General features: G+C 46.5%; 1 long non-coding RNA gene across 1 annotated transcript; it reads right to left on the bottom strand.

The window, feature by feature from the left end:
- Positions 1-4,572: 4,572 nt before the first annotated feature.
- LOC135364708 (uncharacterized) lies at positions 4,573-21,400 on the bottom strand. The gene is made up of 4 exons (XR_010412223.1): positions 21,264-21,400; positions 16,442-16,574; positions 7,676-8,200; positions 4,573-5,861 (listed from the first exon to the last, which is right to left on the bottom strand). It is a non-coding gene; the product is annotated as an uncharacterized LOC135364708 (long non-coding RNA).
- Between the last annotated feature and the right edge of the window lie 1,655 nt (positions 21,401-23,055).

Below are 23,055 nucleotides of genomic sequence, written 5' to 3' on the forward strand. Positions count from 1 at the left end.
GGCAGAGGGAGAGGGAGAAGCAGACTCCACGTTGAGTGCAGAGCCCGATGCGGGGCTCAATCTCACGACCCTGAGATCATGACCCTGAGATCACGACCTGAGGGGAAACCAAGAGTCAGATGCTTAACCGACTGCACCACCCAGGCGCTCCCAGAGGATTTTTAGAGTAGTGGAAATATTCTGAATGATACTGTACTGAGAGATACAGGCCATTAACTGACAAAACCCATGGAGTGCCCGAGACCAGGAGGGAACCTGAAGGTAAACTGTGGACTTTGGGCAGCAGGACTGGTGCGGCCCTGGGGACTACAGCAAAGGCACCCTGCTGGTGCAGGATGTGGGTAGCGGGGGAGACTGTGCATGTTGTGGGGTGGGGGGAGTGATGGGGGAGCTCTTTATACTTTCTGTTCAACTTTGCTGTGAACCTAAAACTGCTCTTCAAAAAAGTCTGTCTTATAAGTAACCGGTAATAATAGAATAATTAAGTGACTTGTGACGATCACACAGAAAGGGGTAGACCTGGGATCTGAATAGGGGCAGCCTGCTCACACGTGGTCTGCGTTCTCTCCCACAGAGACGCTCCCCCTCGGATGGGACAGGAGAGGTTAATGAGTCAGGCTGCCCTGGAGGGTCTCTAAGGCTAATGTCCTCGGTCCCAGAGTTTCCCATGTTCTAGACATGCCGCCTGAGCCTCTGAAGGTACTTGGAGACTTACCAGTTAACTCTCTTTGCCAATTGTCACTCCTTACTCGCCTGTCATCTGTGCGCCCCACCCTCCACAAGCCCTAGGCTCTAAGAGCCTGGGGCCCTGACTGTGGCTCTGTATTCTTAGCTCGCAGCACAGTCTGACACACAGCAGCTGCTGAGAAAATGGATGAATGCAGGAGTGAAGAGGGAGAGGGGAGAAAAGGCAGGAAAGAGGAAAGGAGTAGGGTACAGGCTGGGGTAGGGAGGAGAAAAGGCTTGGCCTCCCTTGTTTGATCTCATCCCCTCTGTCCTCCTGGGGGCTGGAGAGCCCCCTCCTGTTGCTTCCCATCCGTCCCCACCCCACCCCCCCTCCAGACACGAGAAGGCCTTTGGCCTGAGCCCTGTCCATCCCCTCCAGGGATTCCTCATAAAGTCTTTAACCCTCAGAGGGAGGACGGCCCCATCCTCTTTCCACAGAATGAACGTGTTATTTGGGCAAAAGAGAAAAGGAGAAAAATTGAAGTGGAAAAATCTTTGATTTGGAAATTCAGCTGACTGACCTCGTTTGGAATAAAAGCTCCTTCAGGCTCTGGCCGCATGGCAGGCGGGCTGAGCCAACAGTAACACCGGATGCCGGGATGCTGGGAAGAGGCCTGGGGACGCGGCAGAGGGGCCGCCAGAGTGGTATGAATCGGGAGTCCAGGAAGACTGTGAGAGGGCTCATCTCTGGAGGCTGAATCCCAACCCCCTGCCTCATCAAGACAGTGGTCCGTCATCCTGTGGATCGGACCGAGCACTGTGCTGGCGGCAGGAAAAGGAGCAGAAGAGGCAGATCCTGAGGGAGGCCAGGGACTGGGTCTGCCTTCTCTCCTCAGCACCTACCTCAGTGCCTGACACATGGAAGTTGCCCCAAACCCACCAACTGGGGGAAAAAAACAAACAAAAAAGAGTAACCTTTGTCCAGAGGTTGACAGAGACCCTGCCCGTACCCTCAGCTTCTCCCAGCCTAATGGTGGAGAAAGAACAGATATAAAGAAAATATGGGATCCAAAGGTTGAGTACCACGTTGAACGTGAAGAATATAAACCAGGGGCTTATTTTCAGAGTAGCACCTGGACTGCCCGGCTTGGAACCAGGCAAGTTAACTGAGAGCCTCCTCAGAGTCCATCTTAAGTGGACTTCAAAGGAGCAGATGGAAAGTACTTGGCTGAAACAAATAAGATAGGTATCAAAGTGGGGAGGGACGGTCCAGTGGAAACCTGGGAGCTGGAGAGCAGGAGGCTGAGGGGGACGGGACGGGCAGCACTCACTGGCCGGGGCAGGTGTCTGACAGGCATCTGCAGGCTTGCTTGTGTGTAAGCAGGGCTGGTGTTTACACTGACTTGCTCGTAACCTGGGTAGCAGGGGACACAGCAAAAGATGATTTACAAACCTGAACATCATTTTCCAGATTCTTTGTTTTCAGCCTTGGTTGTGCTTGGAGGGGAGATAGATGGAGGCCCAAATGCAGAACAGCCCTGGGCCCAAATGGATTTCCACAAGAAGGGCACACAGAGGAATGGGGGAAAACATGGAAACACACAAGAGGTCAGAGGGGCGAGGCCAACAACTTCTTTGTTGTGCAAGAAGAGAGCGGGAGATCCGGGCCGCTGTTGAGAGGAGGCAGGGGAAAGTACAAAGAGACTCCTAAAAAGGTTGGCTGGGCGATGTGTGCTGTGATCCACTACCCATGTGTGCAAGCGCTTCAGTAAAGACCTGAACTTGCCCTTCAGGCTTCTGGAGCTGGGCCAGTGGTCCCGTCACTTGGGAACCTGCTGAATGAGGCTTTGGAGCAGAGGGGAAGCAAAAGCCTCGAGGCTATTCTGGTCACAACTCTCTGGCAAACAACAGTTTCTACCCAATATCCATTCTCTTCTTCCTTATTAATGAAACCACAGTTTGTCGCCCAGACACAAGATGACATCTCCCAGCCTCCCTTGCAGCTAGGAAAGGTCATGTGACACGGCTCCGACCTATGAGGCATCTGCAGAAGCTGCTGGAGGGTTTGTGGGGAAGTTTGGATTTCCTCATTGAGACCACCCCCTCCCCCTTTTGGGGTCCTGCCTGGAGCATGTGACCAGCAAGGAGTGGTGAGGCTGAAAGTCACGTGTGAAGGGCGGTGGAGCAGATGGGGTGGAGGAACCTGCCTCGGGGAGCTGATTCCCGTGAAATCAATAAGCAGCCACAGTAACGTGGGTCTGTTGGCGGCCGAAGAGTGCCATCCCACCTGATCCAGTGGCCTTTGCCCAGGTGGTGTCGCTTAGGAAGTGGGGAGCAGCCCCCAGGCCACGGCAGCAAAAGAAACGCGTCAGGGTTGGAGCATTCATTATTCCAGCCTCGACCCACCCTGCCAACTGGTGATGGGGAGGGCAGGTCCTCCACCCAACAGACTCTGCCCCCAGAGGTGGCCCAGCCCCCAGGCAGGGGGGAGGCAGGACGGCGAGTCGGCGGGCATCTTGTGGCTGGACCGAAGGCAGAAGGAAGGGGTGCGGAGTGTGTTGCTACTCCCCCACTCCCTTCCCACGTGGGGACTCCCGGGCCTGTCCCCATCCCCAGGCTGTAACCTACTCATTTTCATCTTCTCCTGGGCCTGTCCCCATCCCCAGGCTGTAACCTACTCATTTTCATCTTCTCCCGGGTTGAAGGACAGAGAAAGGAAAGCCTTGGTGGCCAGATTCCCTGGTTGTTGGTGGCCCCCAACCTGGTCATCATGCCTGTTACAGTGCAGGCTCCTGACCCCACCAGACCTGCACACTTGCCCACGGCTTCCCACCCCATCCCCAGCCACTGGCCACGTTCACGGTTTCCTCGCAACCTCAGAGCTCTAGCAGACATGGCTAGAAGACTTGGGTTCTCCTCTTGTCCTGCTCACTCACAGACCTTAGCTGGACATGTCGTGCCTGCTCCAGACTTCAGTCCCCACCTCCCCACCCTGCCTGAAGAGAAAAGCATTGCCCCATCGGTGGCTCCCAGGGACCAGTTTATGAAGGTGTCACCAGTCCCTGCACCGTAATCACAATGGCTATCATTTACTGGCTGGTTCCTGTGTGCTAAGCGTTTTTCACATATCAACTCATTGAACCCTCACAACTACTTAGGGAAAGTATGTCCTCCTATTATGACCTTCACTTCATAGATAATAAAACCAAGGCTCAGAGAAGTTAAGTAACTTATCTGAGGTTCTTCAGATCACAAGGGGCAGAACCAGGATTTGAACTCAGATATTGTGGCCCACGGCGCCTGGGTGGCTCAGTTGTTAAGCGTCTGCCTTCGGCTCAGGTCATGATCCCAGGGTCCTGGGATCGAGTCCCGCATCAGGCTCCTTGCTCTGCAGGGAGCCTGCTTCTCCCTCTCCTCCCCACTTATGCTCTCTCTCTCTCAAATAAATAAATAAAATCTAAAAATAAAATTAAAAAAAAATGAACTCAGATATTGTGGCCCAGAGTCCATGTGCCAAATCGTTCCGCTATGGCTGCCTGGGTGATAAGGAGAAGCTAAGGAGGAGGGGGAGGATAAATGCGTGCGCACACGTTATTTTAAAACATCTGTGTAATGCTGGTGCAAGTTAAACACTGACTTTCTGGGGCAGGACTGGGATATATTCTTTATATTAAGAGTGAGAGAATAAGGGGCGCCTGGGTGGCTCAGTCGTTAAGCATCTGCCTTTGTCTCAGGTCATGATCGCAAGGTCCTGGGATGGAGCCCCACATCGGGCTCTCTGCTCAGCGGGAAGCCTGCTTCTCCCTCTCCCACTCCCCCTGCTTGTGTTCCCTCTCTCTCTGTGTCTCTCTCTGACAAATAAATAAATAAAATCTTAAAAAAAAAAAAAAAAGTGAGAGAATAAGTCTTTCATATGGTCTATGTTAAAGTGGCCTTCTCTGAAATGACAGAGATGAGTATTTTATTTGCTCAACTGGCAAAACAATAACTAACAGCCTGCTATTTTTCTATGTTATCCCCCGCCCCACCCCACCCCCAGTGAGTTGTGACAGACCATGAAATTAAAAGTCTGGGAGTTTCTGGACTATAGGAACTCAAAGTCCTTGCTGGGTTAAATAGTCTAAGGTCTTCGGCCTCCAGATGAGGTGATTTAAGCCACATGTCCACCCCCCCCAATGCCACCCCGGCGCCCTGGTTAGCCTAGCAGGAGGGCAGTCACCCAGAGGGGTCTGTCAGAACATGCCTGCTTGAGGCCCAGCAAATATTTTGATCTATAAAGAAAGTTTCCTTTTCTGTCCTGGCCTCAACTTTAGCTCCAGCTCCTCTGTTCTTGTCCACCTCTTGGGATAGACGTCACGGAAAGAGTGTTAAATTACTCTTTAACTGGGTGGAAAGATTTTCTTTGAGGTCAGGCCCCAAACATAACCTCCCTGCACCAGATCCTGAATACCACGTAGCACAGAACACCTTGCTCTAGCCTGAGCACTATGGGAGAGGAAGCAAAAGGCAGAGTTATGGATTATCTTGAGACTATCTGTTCAAACTAACTGTTCTCCACCTATATGGATTCTGTCAAAGCCAGAAACAGAACCAGCAGTACTGGGGGCAGTCTATGGGTGTTTTCTGGAAAAGAAAGCTGGCAAATGGGGCGCCGGGGTGGCTCAGTCGGTTAAGTATCTGCCTTCAGCTCAGGTCATGATCTCAGGTCCTGGGATCGAGCCCCGCATCGGGCTCCCTGCTCAGTGGGGAGCCTGCTTCTCCCTCTCCCTCTGCCACCCCCCCGCTTGTGCTCTCTGGCTCTACCTCTCTGTCAAATAAATAAGTAAAATCTTTAATTTAAAAAAAAAGACAGTTGGCAAACACTTGCAGGTTTTTAAAAATTTTATTTATTTTTTAAACATTTTGGCACAAACAATGAATCATGGAACACTTCATCTAAAACTAATGATGTAATGTATGGGGATTAACATAAGAAAAAAAAAAAAATAAATAAATAATAAAAATAATAATAATAATAATAATAATAAACATTTGGGGACACCTGGGTGGCTCAGTCGTTGTGTCTGCCTTCGGCTCTGGTCACAATCCCGGGGTCCTGGAATCGAGCCCCTCGTTGGGCTCCCTGCTCGGCGGGACGCCTGCTTCTCCCTCTCCCACTTCCCCTGCTTGTGTTCCCTCTCTCGCTGTGTCTCTCTCTGTCAAATAAATAAATAAAATCTTTTAAAAAAAATAAAAATTTTATTCATTTGAGAGAGAGAGAGAGCATGAGCTGGGGGCAGCGGGGGAGGGCAAGGGCAAACTCCCCCACTGAGCAGGGAGTCGGACACAGGGCTCGATCCCAGGACTCTGAGATCATGACCTGAGCCAAAGGCAGACACTTAACCAACTGAGCAAACACTTGTTTCAAAGCTAATATAGAACAAGCAATTCGGGAGAAAGGGAGTTTGTCAGCCCTATGTTGTCATTTCTTTTTCTTACTAAAAGTTTCATAGTCCCCCATGAAGGAGGGAAGACGTTTGCTAACGTGCCCACAGCAGCCAGAGACCTTCTTAGGAGGGCCGGCAGAAGCCACAGAGCTTCTCCTGCTGTGGGGTCTCCATGCCTCTAACCCAGACGTGGTGGGCTGGACTCTGCCACCAACAAACTAAAACGAAACAGATGTAGGGTATTTGTGGTAAGAGGAGAGGATCTTTTTCTTTCTGTCTGTCGCACAAACACAGCAACAGAAGACTGATGAAGGCTACCAGTCTGGCAGAAATCTAAGGAGTTAGAGGAATAGGAATTGGACATCAGTGTTCCAGCTTTCAAACCAGACGTGAGTTGGAACCAGATGTAATGAGGGAGAGAAACAGTCGTTGACTATGTCACGTGGTGACCCCAAAGAGAGCATTCTTTCATCATCAAATGAGCTTTGTTGGCTTCACCACTCACAGGGAGACTAAAATACAGAAAAAGGAAAGAGGGGCTTGATCACAGGACTCATCTGATTCATTTGCTTTGAAAGACCCAGGCTGAGGGCCTGAACTGGTCAAGCAATCTAGCTATTAAAAGTGGTTCTCTCTGGCGATGGGGTTTTAAGAAATATTGACGTTGGCAAAGTGGATTGCTCCATTTAGAAAAATGTTTGCAGCTATGGTGGTCCATTAGAACACCAAGAAAAAGAACAAAAGAAAAAAATTTACTGGCGAGAGCTCTTATTAAATCCACAATCCCACAGTGTCAAAGTACCAGCAATCAACTTGCAAATTAAAATTGGCTATTTGTATTTTCTGAGCTTTTTGCAGGAAGGAGGGTCGGGGAGAGACTGCTTTTTATGGGCGGGTCCCAGGAAATGATTTCTGGTCTGGCTAGAGGCCCAGAGTTTAAATCACCAATTACTCCCCCACCGTGTCTTAACCTCTGTCACCGTAGGCTTTTCCCTTCAGCCTACACACAGGGGACAGGCGGCTTTGCCGTCTGCTCTACATGCTCGGATGATCCCATCCTAGACACAACTTTCCACCGACCTGGGTGCCCTTCCAGCGACGGCCCTGAGCACTCATCTTTTCTTCCTGGCCATGCTGCTTGAGCAAGAAGTCCACACGCCATTCTGTTAGGCTGGCCACATAAAATACAGGACACTGAGTTAAATTTGAATTGCAGACAAACAATGAATACATGGGACACACTTATTTAAAAACTGTTGATCAAGGGGCACCTGGCTGGCTCAGTTGGTTAAGCATCTGACTCTTGATTTCTGCTCAGGTCATGGTCTCAGGGTCGTGGGATCGAGCCCCAAATTGGGCTTCGGGCTGAGCATGGAGCCTGCTTCAGATTCCCCATCTCCCTCTGCCCCTACCCCCTCCTGCTCTTGCACGATGTCTCAAAAATAAATAAATAAATAAATAAATAAATAAATAAATAAATATTGTTTATCTAAAATTTCTAAGGAATTCTGGTTGAACAGGGCATTCTGTATTTTCATCTACTAAATCCGGCAATCCCACCGACCTCGGAGCCCCTTCCTTACTTTTCCTTTGGCTGCCCAGACCATTGAAACCTCATTTCTGCCTCCTCCTCTCCACTGATACTGCTCTCCCCAACTTCCCCAGGGACCCCCTAATGACCAAATCCAAAGGAGGTGTCCCCAGGTATTATAGCAGGGACTTCTCTGCAGCATTCAGCCATCACTCTGGTGACCCCTCTTACGGTGAAGCTGTCTTCTCTCTTGGCTTCTTGTTTCTCCATCTTTCGCTGACAACCCTTCACTGATTTCTTCATGCATCCTCCTTGTTAAGCCATCTCTTACGTGCTTGGTGTTCCACAGGGTTCTGTCCTTTGGCCTTTAGCACTCTACACACAGAGCCATGTTTGCTGCCATATTTCTCTCTCTGCTCAGGCTGCCTCGAACAGCCCTTGCCTGCTCATCCATCATCCTGGCTGCAGGGCTCCCGAGTACGTCTTGGGGAGAAATTTTCCTGCCCTAGGCCTCCAAGGAGACGGGCTCAGCTGTCAGAGAAGAGAGGGGTTTCCGAAGGGGTCAGAGATCCAGGCCCTGCAGGATTGATCGGCTATGAATTATGGATGTCACATCCCATTTGGTCCCAGTGCTCCCGAGCCAGAGACGATGTCCCTGCCTCCTTCCTTCCCTGATAGGCCCCTTCTCCCTGGCATGGCTTTAGCATGCACTTCTTTGCCAGTAGGTACATTCCTGCTTTGTTTTTTTATTTTGTTGTTTTTAAATAATCATTATTTCTACACTCTGCCCCCTTCCCCCCCCATCTGACTGGGAGCTCCTTGAGCTGAGTCCTCCTCCATCAGACTGTGCCCTGCTGGAGAGCAAGGCCTGACAATGCCCCATGGGGAATGGTCAGCATATGGGTATGACTGTGTGATTATAAAGACTGAAAGGTGGGAAGGGTGACAAAGAGTTTTTTGAGGGAAGAACCAGGAGACTGTGAAGGAGAGGATATACTCAACCCACTGCAATCTGGCATCTCCACCCAACAACCTGAAAAGCTGCTCTCCAGGTTGCTGGGCCTCTCAATTGCCCGCTCCAATACACATTTTTCAGTACTTACTAGTTGGGACATCTCTAATGCATTGGATTCTATGGATCACTCTCTTCTGCTGCCTTTTTTTCTTTAAAAAATAATGTTATTATATAACCCATGGTGGTAGTTCTCAGTCATGCTGCCATGGCACATTCTAGTGGGGGTGGAAGGTGGATGTGGTTGAAGTAATGAATCAATAACATGGTAAGTGGTTATAAATGTTTAAATAGAACAATGAATAGAACAAGAAAGGCGATAGAATCTCTTTTATAAGTTGACATTTATAAGGTGACTCGAATGAAGAGAGGGAGGAAAATCATGGGGCTAGCTGGGGGAAGGGTGCTCCAGAAAGAAGAAACAGCCGGTGCAAATGAATGAAGAGGGAGTGTGCAAAGGGGCCAGGGTGGTAGGATCAAAGAGGGGGTAGGGGCGTAGGAGATGAGGCCAAAGAATCAGCAGGAGTGACTGATCGTGGATGGCCTCATGAGCCATGGCAAAGATTTTGAGTCCATTCTTTGTGAGCTAAGAAGCTGTTGGAGAATTCAGTGGTGGCTCAGATAGGAGTGTACTGGTAGAGACTATGATAAATGGTTAGAATTGAAGGTACAGCTGACAGGACTTGCTGTTGGGCTGCATGTGAAATGTAACAGAAGGAAAGACAAACGCCAAAGTTTTTGACCTGAATGATTGGCAAGCAGGGTGGCGATGACATTTATGGAGAAGGAGAACACTACAGGGAACCCAGATTTGAGAAGGAAGACCAAGTTTAGTTTGAGACTTAAGTTTATAATACCCATTGACTAGCCAGTGGAGATGTATAATAAGTAGGTAGTTGAAAAGAGGAGTCGGATGCAGGACAGGGGTTGGAGATGGGGAGGTCGATTTGGAAGTTATCAACATAGAAATGATATTTAGAGCCATGGACTTGGTATATCATCTAAGGGAGTAAGTACAGATAGAAAAGAGGTCAGAAAGAGGAGGAGGAACTAGGAAAAGTAATGGAGAAGGAATTTCCAGAGAGGTAGGAAGAAAGTGATGAGAATGACTTCCCAGAGGCCAAAGGAAAGGAAGGTTTCCAGAAGGAGGGCATGATCAGTTATGTCTATCTGAGGAGCTACATAAGATGAGGAATGGCTGTGGGGTCCGACAGCGTGGAAGACACTGGGGCCCCTGACAAGAACTTTTTCAGTGGAATGGTGAAGTCCTCATCACCTAATCACACCTTCAAGGCCCCACCTCCTAACATCACTGCTTTGGACACCAGGATTTCAACATGTGAATTTGGTGGGGGACACAAACATTCAGACCATAGCAGGGGTACGTGAGGGCATGGCTAGCAGGGGGCAGGGACAATCAAGGGCCATCTCAGAGTCTGTCTGCTACAAGAAAATTGCTGGATTGTGCCGAGGACTTTATGGGTATATACATATTTTTAAACTCACCAAACTACATGTTAAAGCTGTGTAGTGTTTGTACATTAACTACACCTCAATGAAGTTGCAAAAAGCTAACAAACAAAAAACTTGACAAGCCAATTATAAAATTAATATGGAAAGGCAAAGAGCCAAGTTCAGCCGTAACAGAAGGAGGAGAGTCTTGCCCTAACAGATATGAGGATTTGTTTAAAAAAAAAATTACCATAATTAAGACAGTTATCAGGAGAGATAGACCAGTGGAACAGATTAGAGAACACAGAAACAGACCCACACATGTGGGAGCTTGACAAACAACAGAGAGAACATTCTAAATCAACAGGGACAAGATGGACTTCTAAATAGATGATGCAGAGACAACTGGGTTTCCATATGGAAAAAAATAAAATTAGATATTCACTTCATAAATGGTCACAAAAATAAATTTCAGGTGGAGTAGATACCTAGATGTTTCAAGAGCAAAACTGTAAAACTTTGAAAAGAAAATATAGATATATATCTTTATGCCTTTTGTGTAGAGAAGATTTTGGAAACAATGGAAAATGTAAACCATAAAGGAGTAATTAATTTGAGTGCCTGAAAATTATAATCTTCTGTATAACAAAAATACCACCTATTAAATGAAACACAGGCCATACAATAGGAGAGATTATTTACAACATATATAACCGAACAAAAGATTTGTACCCATATTATATATTTTTTAAATGCCCTAGGATCAGTAGGAAAATTATAAACCCAATAGACAAATAATATGAACAGATAATTCACCAAAGAGAAAACCCCAAATTCTATATGCTTGTGAAAATATTCTCAACTTCACTAGTAATCAAGGAATGCCAATTAGAAAATTAATAAGGATACTCACACCCCTCAGACTGGAAAAATTTTAAAGTCTGACAACACTGGACACTGCCAAGGAAATGAAAAAATATGAACTTGTATTCTCTTAGTTGGAATGTAAACTGGTAAAACCATTTTGGAAAAATAATTTGGCAGAGTTGAAGGTGCACATAGCTCATAGCTTAGTCCACTGCTATGTACATACATATTCTAAAGAAACTTGCACAATTGCATAAAAAGACAAAATATTTATTTTAGCAATGATTTTCCTCCCTGTGAAGCTTAGCTGTATCTGCTGAGTTTTGTTTGCAGTATGCATACGGTTCCCAGCACGTGGTTAACGGCATGGACTCTAGAAACTGATCTGCCCAAGTCCTGGTTCCATCACTTATGAGCTGTGTGACCTCAGACAAGTTACAAAACCTTTCTGTGCCTCAATTTCCTTATCCGTGAACTAGAGATTATAATTATACAACCTCCTATAGAAACTCTGAGGATTACCTGGGTTCTGTGCACAATGTTTAGAACAATGCCTATCACTTAGTAAGCACCATGAGCATTAGCTTTTACTGTATCTTAAAAAAAAAAATCTGAGTAACTTTCTAAAGAGTTTTGAAAGCAACCTTACTCCTTCCCCTTCCTGCACAATTCAGTCCTGAAGCTGTTAGGTAAAGTAGAGCAAGGTAGGCGTCCATGGAGAGGGGTGCCCTAGCATGGGGTGTTAGAGCCTGAACCGAGTGAGGAAGGCATTCATCTGTGCTAGCTGAAGGCCCAACACTGGGTGTCTGAGCCCAAACAGGGTAAGGAGGGCATCCACGTAGCAGGGGAGGACTGGCATGGGTGTTGGAGTCCGAGCAGAGCGGGAAGGTGTCCACATGGGTAGGAGGAACACTGGTGTGGGGAGTCAGCACCCAAACAAGGTAAGCAGGGTATTCATGCAGGGACAGCCCAAAAGAGGCATTGGAGTCCAGGGGAGGGGGCATGAAGAATGCATTCATGAGTAGGAGGGTGGCGTCTTTTATGAGGTGTCAGGCCAAACAGGGCAAGTAGAGTTTCCACATAAAAGAGCAGCTTGCATGGAGACTCAGAGTCCATGCATGGTGACCAGATGTCCACACACAAGGGTGGCCCAGAGAAGGACATCAGAGCCCGAGCAGGATGAAGAGGGTGTCAGCAAGGGGCAGGATTGGCAACAGGGATGGGAAATTGGCTACAGGGGTAATTGACCGAATGAGATAATCTTTTAATTATAGTGAGGGCCAGGGTTCTCTCCCTTGGAAAAAGGAGTTGCAAATATGGGAAGGGAGAAAAGTGGAAACTGACCTGCAGTATTAGATTCGAATCAAGGGCATCATAAACACATGCACATGTTCTAGCTCTGTCCACTGAGTAAGCCCCACTGAGAGGGCCTGGGAAGAACAAAACCCCAGTAGCTCCAAGCACATGTGGCTCCCAGATCCCAGCTTCTGATGATCACTCACCACTTAAAGACACTACAGCTCTTGGAAGAAATTCCTGCTCTCAAGTTTGGAGCTGAGAAAGTACGAGATGAGCCTGAAACATCTTGTGCCAAAGGCAAGGAAGGGCTCAAAGAATGATGGAGGCGAAGGGGCACAGAAGCCAGCTTGAAGGGGCGTGTACAGTCGAGTCAGAGATAATCTGAACATCCAGATACATGTTAGTAACAGATTATATAGCCCGTTGAGTAAAAGGCAAATCCATGAGTCAGCAAGCTATGTCCTGTGGACCAAATCCCGTCCGCTGTCTGTTTTTGTATGGCCCACAAGAGTGGTTTTTACAGGGGAACCCCTGCAATCAGTGTGATAATAGGGAATGCTAACTTTGAGCCCCAGTTAAGTCTAATCTCCCCCCAACCAAATACAGAAGTCTATTCTCATTAGGAGACTTGCATTACAAAATATATATATATATATATACTCAATAATTACATTTTTAATTTCATCAGCGAAAATCTGTGGAAATTATTTTCCCCTCTTCTTATAACAGTACCCACATAAGGGGTGCCTGGGTGGCTCTGTCAGTTAAGTGTCCGACTCTTGATTTCAGCTCAGGTCATGATCTCTGGGTCCTGAGATCGAGCCCCATGTCAGGCTCTGCACTGAGCATGGACCCTGCTTGAGATTGTCTTTCTCTCCCTCTGCCCCTCCCCCTGCCCATGCTCTCTCTCTCAGAAATAGTTAATTGATTATTTTTTTTAAAAAGGTACCTACATAATACCCTCACTTTTGCCTCTTGTTCCTGCAAAGTCTAAAATATTTATTATCTGGTGCCTTTAAACACAGAGTTCATTGACTCCTGGTCTAAACTAATACAAAGAAATGAATAAATTGAATGTCTGATGAGGAATGGTATATCTAAATAGTTTCAAAGTATTTCTTAGTTACATAAAATACTTGTTAGTTACAAAAGGAAAAGAAAAACACCATAGCGGAGAATCCTAGCCGACCTCAACTGAAGTGATTGGAGAAGCCCCCTCACAATGGGACAAATGGAAATTGAGCTTCACTTGATAGGGTGCAATGAGACGTAGACCACTCTTGTAATATTTCTGCCAAAGACTCGTAACCCAAATCAGATCAGGAGGAATCAAATAAACCCACAATGAGAGACATCTACAAAATAACTGGCCTATAATCCTCAGAAGTGTCAAGGTCATGAAAGTCAAGGAAAAACTAAGAAACCAGTCCAGATGGAAGAGATTAAAGAGACACAGCAGCTAAATGCAACACATGATTCCAAACGAGATACTTTTGCTGTTAAGGAGATTCTTGGGATAAATGGCAAAACAAAATAGAAAAACAAAAACCCTTAAGAATAATTATTTTTAAAACTAGGTATTTAAGAATCTTTTAAAATAAAAATAATTAAATATTTTACAAGGAAACAAAGTAAAATTATGTATATAATGTAATCAATATGAATAATTAATGGAAAATAAAAGCTAAGATCTTCAAAGGAAAAAAAAAACCAGAGGGGAAAGGTATATAAAAATAGAGACTTAGTGAACAAACAAGAACAAAAAAGCTAGACATGAGCAAGCAGTTTATATACATCAGAATACTTCCCCACCAAGAAGGAGAATTAAAAATGACAAAAATTGCTAAAGAACATGGAGTAGAATCAGGGGCACTTCCACCAAAAAGAAGGAGAAAAAGAAGAAAATATCAAAAGTAGAAAAGGATCCAAGGAATAAACCACATTTTTCGGGACTGTGGGGAGAAACTAGAGCCCAAAGGAAAAACTAAAGAAAGAGCTTTATATCTCCTTCAACTCAGAAAGTGAACATGCATCTGAGGCATGCCTCCTGCGAGGAGAGACTGGGGAGACCAGGCTGCTCTGGTTTCACCATCCCCTGGAAGTTTTCTACCCTGCTCCTGCATATTTCTGGAGACAGGGGAAAGAGGGTCATTCACATTACCTCAGTGGAGTCACATGTACACAAGAGCCCAGGAAGAGATGAATGGCCAGGTCTTGGGAGAAACGAAAAATTGGAGGGTGTTCATAGCCCTTTGCGCTGGTGCTCCGCCATGAAAATGACTACTATAGACTGAATGTGTGCCCCACCCGCCATTCCTAGGTTGAAATCCTAACCTCCAATGGGGTGGAATTAGGAGGTGGGGCCTCTGGGAAGTGATTAGGTCATGAGAGCAGAGCCCTCACAAATGGGATCAGTGCCCTTATAAAAGAGACTCGAGAGAGCTCCCTCCTACTTCTGTCATGTGAGGGCACAGCAGGACGACAGCCATCTATGAGCCAGGAAGCGGGCTTTCATCAGACGCCAGATCTGCCAGCGCCATGATCTTAGACCTCCCACCCTACAAAGTCGTGAGAAATCAATGTCTTGTTCCCAAGGCACCCAGTCTATGGGATTCTGTTTCAGCAGCCCAAACAGACTCAGTGACTCTACAGTTACACTACTCAACTTGTGTCATCTTTTCTTGCTCAACCACACCTTTCCATGCTACTCCATGGAGATTTAGAGATGGATATGGGTAACAAGATGCTAAAACGCAACTCTTTCTCCCTCAGTTTTGACTGGGAGCCCAAAAGCTTAGCACAAAACAATAGGTGCAAAGTGACCTCACATCCCAGAGTGAAGTGCTAATCCGCTATGCAGGACTTGCAAAGGAGATATATAAAAACCCATTTTGCAACCCTAAGCACATCAATCACCTTGAGGGTATTGAAGGGTTGAGACTGAAGTTGGGGGAGGAGGAGTCAGAGACAGAGAGAGAGAGGAAAAAAAAGAGGATTTGAGTTTTTGGAGAAAGCTGTAGGAGTGTTGCAGAGGAGGGGAAGAGAAGATTGCCCCTCAAACCAAGTGATGAGGACATTAAGGGATCATATGGAGAATATAACAGGATGATAGACTGGTGCAGGACCCATGCCTATAAAGGTATTAAAGGCAAGAGACTGTGGGCATCTAGTGCCTTGGCATAGTGGAGCAGAGAGAGCCACGTTGGGAAGTTTCTGTTCTCTCATGATGGTAGGACCAATATCTTGATAGGATCCTGGAATAAGGATGGTGGCTTGGGCCTCTCTATGAAGGGACCCTGCCCAAGAAGACTGCTCAGAGGAACTTCAGGGCCCCACCAAGAATCTGTGTGGTGTGGACCCCAGGATACCCATGAGCTAAGGAAGGAAGGGTGAATGGCAGCTGGAGGAAAGGCATGGTCTGTATCAGGAAGCTACCATCAGAGGAACGCAACAGGAGCATCACGAAGAAACACATGTAAGATACAAGAGAAGAATGACAGCTTTAAATATCCACCAAGGCCAGAAAATACCAGCACTATACTACAACAATCAAGTAAGACCTTTCCATCTCTTCCATCTTTCTCCTCTCTGAGCAACAGCCTGGGGGGGCAAGGGGCAGCCTAGTGAGGGAAGGGAAGACGAGGAGATGAACAAGGTGGGGAAACAGAGGACAAGCTGATCACCGTTCCTCTTGCCCCTGCAGCTTCTGGCCTGAAGCAGATAAGGACTGAGAGAGAGAAGCTCTAATATTATACAAAATTTAGAGTTTTGATCCACTAGACAGGGAAGAATTGATGTGTCAGGGGAAAGAGGGGCTGACCACAGTAGTGAAGGTCTTGAGTGGACAGGAAGAGAAGGGATCAACCCAATGCTTCAGGGGAGGGACCTGTCTCAATAGAACAAAAGCTGTTCATCCTGTAGCTGGGGGTTGCGGGGGTGAAACGACTACGGAAATGTAGCTGGATTTCCCGGCAGTCCTGAGCCTCCTTTAGAGATGAGTCGTCTTGCATTTAGGAGAGGACCAGGCAATGCAGTGGTGGCTTTCTTCTGACCATGTCTGCTTGCTTGGGAATGGTACAGAACAGAGTGCTGGGTCTACCAAGGTATTGGTTTTTGCTGGGCAAATATGCTGGAGGAAGACAAGGACGTGCACAAGGGGTGAGTACACCAAAGGGCCATAATACCTACCTGGGGCAGGAGGGAGGTGAAGACAAGAGGAGGATGAGGGGCACTAAATCACAGGGCCAACATCACAAAGGTCCCGATGAGCATGAAGAACCGTGGGGCTGATTGCGTCTATAAGCGGCCATCACAGACAACCCTAAAATGGAAGACACAAATCTGTTAACACCGCTCACGCCCACCACTCTACCCTTTACACCCTTCAGAGGCTTCCCCCTGTCTGTTGTCTGATGCTCCTATCCCTGGTGTGCTCTGTTTATCCTTCAACAAAATGCAGGAGCTGTGAATCTAGCTCAGTTCTGGGTCCTGAAATGCCACTAAAAGGATTTTTCCCTCAAGTTTCAGTCCCTATACTCTGTTTTTCTGCACACTGCCATTTCTGGATAAAGCTCAGTCATTTTTCAGAAAGTCAGAGCTGGGTAGATGCATAGGCCCCCCTCAACCCCAGCTGGGTAAAATGTTCTCCCTCTCATGTACAAATGTTTCCCACAGGAGAGCATTGGGAGACAAGTGGTATCCCAACTCCTTTAGGTGGGGTCCAGGAAATAATGGGGAGACGCAATAGCCATAGACCCTCCAGGACCCTCCAGCTAAAATGGCAAAGGGCCAAGACCCAGATAATGTCAGGGAACTCCAGCCAGAGAACTATCCTTAGAGCACAAGGGTCTCAAGGGAATAAAACCAGAAGCTGTCACATAATCTTGACTGGGTCAGCTGAAGTACTGGAGCTGGCTGTGGAAGGTGGAAACTCCTGACCTGTGTGTTGAGCTGATCTGGCCAAGTACACGTGATAGGTAGACTCCCCCCGGCAAAAAAGTGTTTTTCAACCTCTTTTCTCTTGCAAGCTGGTGTCTATTCCACCTTCGGAAGACAGAATCTCCTTAAGGAAATGGAGCCCATTCTTAACCTCCCTTGGTGACATGGCCATGGCTTCTAATGGGAGCAGTCCTCACACCAATGCATTTATCCTCGGACTCTAAGTAAAAAAGGAACTCCTGCAGCATGCTCTGGAGCCAGCCCACACTGGCTCACAAGAATGAACTATCCAATTTTCCAGAACCTTGTGAGCTGGTTGTGAAAGGCATACATCATTTGGAATTAAGTTACATAAGTTTAATGTGACGACATCACATTAAAAAACAAAGATAATAAACCCTGAAAGTTATTAACAGAGATAAAAAGTACTGAGAACTCAGCACACGCTAATTATTTTACTGTGTTTTGTTATTATCTGTGCTCTTGAGGTTATAGACATCTGTTGATTCTATATGGCAGAAATATTGTAAATCAGAGCACTGCTGAGCATCTCTTCGTAACTCTGTGTTCGGTGACTTCAGTTTTGGCAGCTCCAAAGAGGCAGTGGGGATCAGCACCCTCACCCCTACTCCCCAGAGAGCCGGAGTGCGCCCCTGGGCCTCAGGGCCCTGGGGGAGAGCAGTTAGAATGACTACGCATCTCCCTGCCATTTTCCCTGCCCTATCCGCACTCCCTCCTTGCTGTGGGGAGGGGACAATGCTGCCTTTACTTGAAGGGCACCTCGGCCAGATGGTCTCCCTCAGACAGTGGTGCTGAGGAGCTGGCTGAGGAAATATTTTCCCAGCTCTGCCTGGTTTCCTTTTGAACGGGAACAAAACCAGTTCTAAGGAATGCAGCCGGTAGGTCAGTAAATAGGGCGGCTGTGATGTGAGTTCCAGCTGAAAGAAAGCAAACTTGTGAGTCTGGTTTGTGCAAAAAGCAAACTTATAGACTCAGATTTTCCTCCCATCCTGCCCTCCCCTCTCTCTCCTCTGGGCCAACACTGCCCTCCCCCTTCCCCAGAGATGCAATGGGCACCTGGTGGCTCCTTGGCTCTAGGACAGGAGAAACTTGCTCTTTTCTGGACACTTGTTTCCAGTGGTGGAGCTATTTATTCCTCCTTCCATAGTGGACATTGCTTAGGCACCATGGGACTCTTTCAAGGGCCCATGTTCAAGGATCCACTGTTCTGAATTAGAATAACCCTCCAGCCCCGATTCCATTCAGAGCTCAGTCATGTCACCTGAGGGCCAAGTATAAGACAGGGAGGAGATGGGGCAACCTAGCAGGTTTGGGAAATTCTGCTAGATTTCTGATTCTCCCTAAAAATACATAATTTTCTTTTCTACCCCAAAACCTGTTGGTGAATTAGCCACACTACGGACGCACTGTGGACACGTACTCCATGCTAGGATATGCCAATGTCACTGCAGAAATGGCTCTATTTAGGGCACCTGGGTGGCTCAGTTGGTTAAGCGACTGCCTTCGGCTCAGGTCATGATCCTGGAGTCCCTGGATCGAGTCCCGCATCGGGCTCCCTGCTCAGCAGGGAGCCTGCTTCTCCCTCTCCCACTCCCCCCTGCTTGTGTTCCCTCTCTTGCTGTGTCTTTCTCTGTCAAATAAATAAATAAAATCTTTAAAAAAAAAAAAAAGAAAAGAAATGGCTCTATTTACTAGCTTCTACTTGTTTGTGTATATGTTAGTGTGTAGTGGAATCATCTATCACGAACCCGAATGTCTACAGGTAGACGTGTGTGTGTGTGTGCGTGTGTGTGTAGGAAGACAAGCATATGTGAGCACCACATTGTAGGTGTCTGGTGTTTGAACATGTACAGAACAATGTGTGCAGCTGTGTGATCCTCTGCCTTTGTGTATGCAGACGTGATAATATGTGTAGGGTAAACCCAGTGACTTCCACAAACGTGGTTCAAATGCTTGGAGAATGTCAGCATATTCTAAAAATAGGGGAACTGAAATATTTTGAAGGATTTCTTTTAATAAAAACACACCCAAACACATTTCTTCTTAAGGATTCCTGACGTGTAATGGGAAAATACCAAACATTTGCATTTTTCTGTCCTGTTAAGGATTGTTGATTTTATCCAGGGACAGATTTCATCATTCATTTTAAGCTAGAAGTTCTTTAGAGGCAAAGTCCTAAGGGGAAGGAGGAGAGGCCACGGCCTCTCATCCAAACTGGGGCAGGTTTGGATGTATCAGGCCTCCCTTGCTTCTTTTCAGCTGTTACCATCTGCCTTTAAAACATTTTGGTCCTCCTCCCACTGTTCGAAGAGAAGGAGCTGGTCTCTAGTTGTGGATCCATTTGGAACATGGGCAAGGGACCAGGGGTCTATGCCCTTCTTTTTTTTGAGGACAAGGAAACACAACAACGACATGATATCGCGTTGTAGCAGAATGAGGTTAGAACCAGGGAAAATGTCTACTTCTTAAGGGCCATGAGATTTTCTGCAGTGTTTGTGGCATCTCCTCCAGAAGATTCTAAGAGGAGACTCATTGCTCTCTGACGTGAATTAAAAGTAGGGTCATGGAGAGGCATACAATCAGGAGGATGGCCTCTGGAAGTTTTAACAGTACATAACTTATGTCTATTGGGCCTTTGTTATGGTGGCATGGATTGAAGATTTTGTGTGTATCGACTCATTTAATCACCACAACTGTGTAAGGATGATTATCACCTCTAGTTCACATATGAGGAAAATGAGACACAAAGAGGTAGACACTTGGCCAAGGTCATGGAGTTAACAATGGATTGCACGATGGATCCAGGGTTCATACCCAAGTGGTCTGGCTCCGGAGTCCATGCTGGTAGCCATTAGGCCACCTTAGTCCTGCCAACTCAGCTCCACGGCTCTGTGTCACTTAGAGAAGACAACGCCTCTTCTTAGTGCTCACATACAGAAGTTTAAGGCTGAAACAGGTAGACATCAAAGGTTCCCAACTACCAGGAGTACTTTTAGATGTGTGTGTTCATGCCATGAACACCCTAAGCTGGAAGGGAACCTCGGGAAGTCACCTGTCCTCATGGGTCAAGGTTGGGGAGTTTCTGCAGGAACAAAACTAACATTTATGGAGCCACTGGTGTCTAACAGCTGTTGAGCTTATCTAACAGCTGCTGAGCTCCTGGCCTGTGTCAATGACCAGCATTTCTCAGTCACCAGGTCTTGACACAAACCCTTTGTAACAAACGCTTTGCTCTGTCATTTCCCCTACGGTTGTAAAGTCTATCTTAAGTAAAAGCCTGCCAGGCACACAGACTTCTTCTAAGGAAAATTGTCCTGCCTACAGTGCCTGTAAGCTTGTGGTTCTGTCTCCCTGGATACAGTTGCCCGGAGGCAAAGGTGACCCAATGGCAGCCAATGCACAGGTGGGCCAGCCCAGGCTAACAAGGTGAACAGAGATACTCATATATGGTTGTTTTCAGGAATCCAAGCCAGGAACTATTGGGAAAAGGAGGTCGTTAACAGTGGAAGTTAAGGTGGAAAAATTAGGATATACAAAGAAATATACAAAGAAGGGAACGGCCATGAAGATCATGTGCAAAATGAGGTTACAAGGGAACAGAAACTGGGAGTGAACAGCAACTATAAGGGGGTCTAGAGAGAGAGAGATGATGATGATGACAGTGAAGAGACAGACAGAGACAAAGAGACAGAACAGTAACAGAGAGAACATGGCTGAATCCCAATGGCCTTCTGGTTTCAGAACAATCACGAACCCCTATGTGCCCTAAAGCAGCTTGAATGAGCTCCTGGCAACCTAAAGGCCTGCTTAGAATTCCGAAGTTTTCAAATCATCTATGTTTTTCATACTGTTAAAATTCAGAGTTGATGTTATCCCGTAAAGTCTTTTGTTGATTTGTGTTTTAAAATGCCATTTTGAGTGGGGGAAAATATCAGTAAAGGTAGGAAAATTTCACATAACATGAGCTATATTTTACCTGTGTCAGCAGCAACTACATCTCACATACATTAATAGTGGTAACAAATACAGATTACTGTAGTCCTTTGCTTACCTGCAACACTGATTCAGGTATGATAAAAGCTTGGTGTGTCATTCATGTGAATGCAAAGTGCAGCACGCGGCAGCGGGAAGCGGATGAGAACCACAGGTGGGTCTTCTTACATGCCATTCCACAGAGTCCGACAGAGACGCCAAATGCTAAGTCCCCCTCCCTGCTCCTCACCACCCCCCCACCCCGCACCCGCCCCCACCAAAGATTTGGAGCTAGAACATGTCAGAAAAAGGATACAAATTTAGATCTTGACTTGACATTTCAGGAGTTTGATGGGCTAGAAATTCTGAAGGCTTCTGCTACTAAACAACTAATCCTGCGCAAAACATAATTGTTATTTCAATGCCGGGTTCATAGTAAATCATCCTATAAGGACGGAAAAAGGCCTTAAAAACCATGAACTAAAACCAGTACTGGGAATGGTGAGCATAAGTTAAAGGTGAAGGTGGCCCAGACGACAAATGCTCCTATCGGGGCTGCCCGTAGTAGACCAAGCCTTGGGCCATCAGCAAAGTGGGGAGTTGAACCCAAGACACTGAGGTTAAGCCAACGACCCATGGGGTTAAAGCAGTCCCTGGTCAGGAGTGCTCCTTGCTTCCGGCAGAAACAAATGCAAATTCTCACTGAGGAAAGCATCTTCATGTTAGTTCTCCGGGTTTTTCCGAAATTAAATCAACCAACTAGGAGATCACAAAGATCACCAAACACAGAAGCAATGAACCACCACAGTAAATGTAGACCCCTGCCTCCCCACAAGGGCTTCAGGTATTGAAACGATCAGATACAGAATAGAAAGTCATGGTATAGAAAATGTTTAAAGAAATTTGAAAAAGGAATGACAAATATGAGCAGGGAGCTACATACCACCAGAAATGACCAGGCATGTTTGAGAAAAGAACCAAAAAGGCATTTTATAGGTGAAACACCATATTTTTTTTTAGGAAATATTTTCTTTTTAAGTAATATCTACACCTAACGCGGGACTTAAACCTACAACCCCGAGATAAAGAGTAGCACACTCTACTGACTGAGCCAGCCGGGTACCCCTTGGTGAAACACCATAAAGAGCTTAAACAGGAGATGAGACAAAGCTGAGGAGAGAATAAACAAAGTATAAATACAGGACAGAGAGAGAGAACATATGAAAAGCATTAAGCAAGAATGGAGGATGGAATGAAAAAACTGAATAAACATTTAACCAGAATCCCAGGAGAAAGGAGAGTGAATGGAGGAGAAAGAGCATTTGAAGAGAATTGTCCAGAACTTGGGAACGACATGAGTCTATAGAGAGGACTGCAACACGTACCATGCAGAATGAACACACAGAAACTCACACTAGACACATTTCGAGGAATGTGAAGAATAAGAAAGGCAAGGAGAGGATCTTGTCATCAGTAAAAGAGGAAAGCGAGATCACCAGCAAAGGCATGACATGTAGACAACCTCAGACTTCCCAACAGCCATGATGGAAGCCAGAGGTAGTGGAGTAATGTTGAGGGGGGAAAAAAACCTCTTAACCTGCGATTGCAGAAATAGAAATGTTATTATTCCTAATCGGGGGTGAAATAAAGACATTTTCAGAACTCGGACTCTGGAGTTCATGCTTCTTCCCCTGGATTATGCTGCTGGTACTTCTCAGCTACTTCGAGATCTGCCATTGTATTACAAGAATTCCCTTCCAGGAAATGGTGCTCGATTCTTCTCTGTCCTCCTGCCTTAGCTATTTCTCCTAAGGTCAGAGCCCATTTGTGAAGAGAACATGCCATTTGCTTGTTGTTGAGGGAGCCCCAGG

This window comes from Mirounga angustirostris, unplaced genomic scaffold (assembly GCF_029215605.1).
Source record: "Mirounga angustirostris isolate CCGP_5_RB_7025 unplaced genomic scaffold, mMirAng1.0.hap1 SCAF_6, whole genome shotgun sequence".
Classification (NCBI taxonomy): Eukaryota; Metazoa; Chordata; class Mammalia; order Carnivora; family Phocidae; genus Mirounga; species Mirounga angustirostris.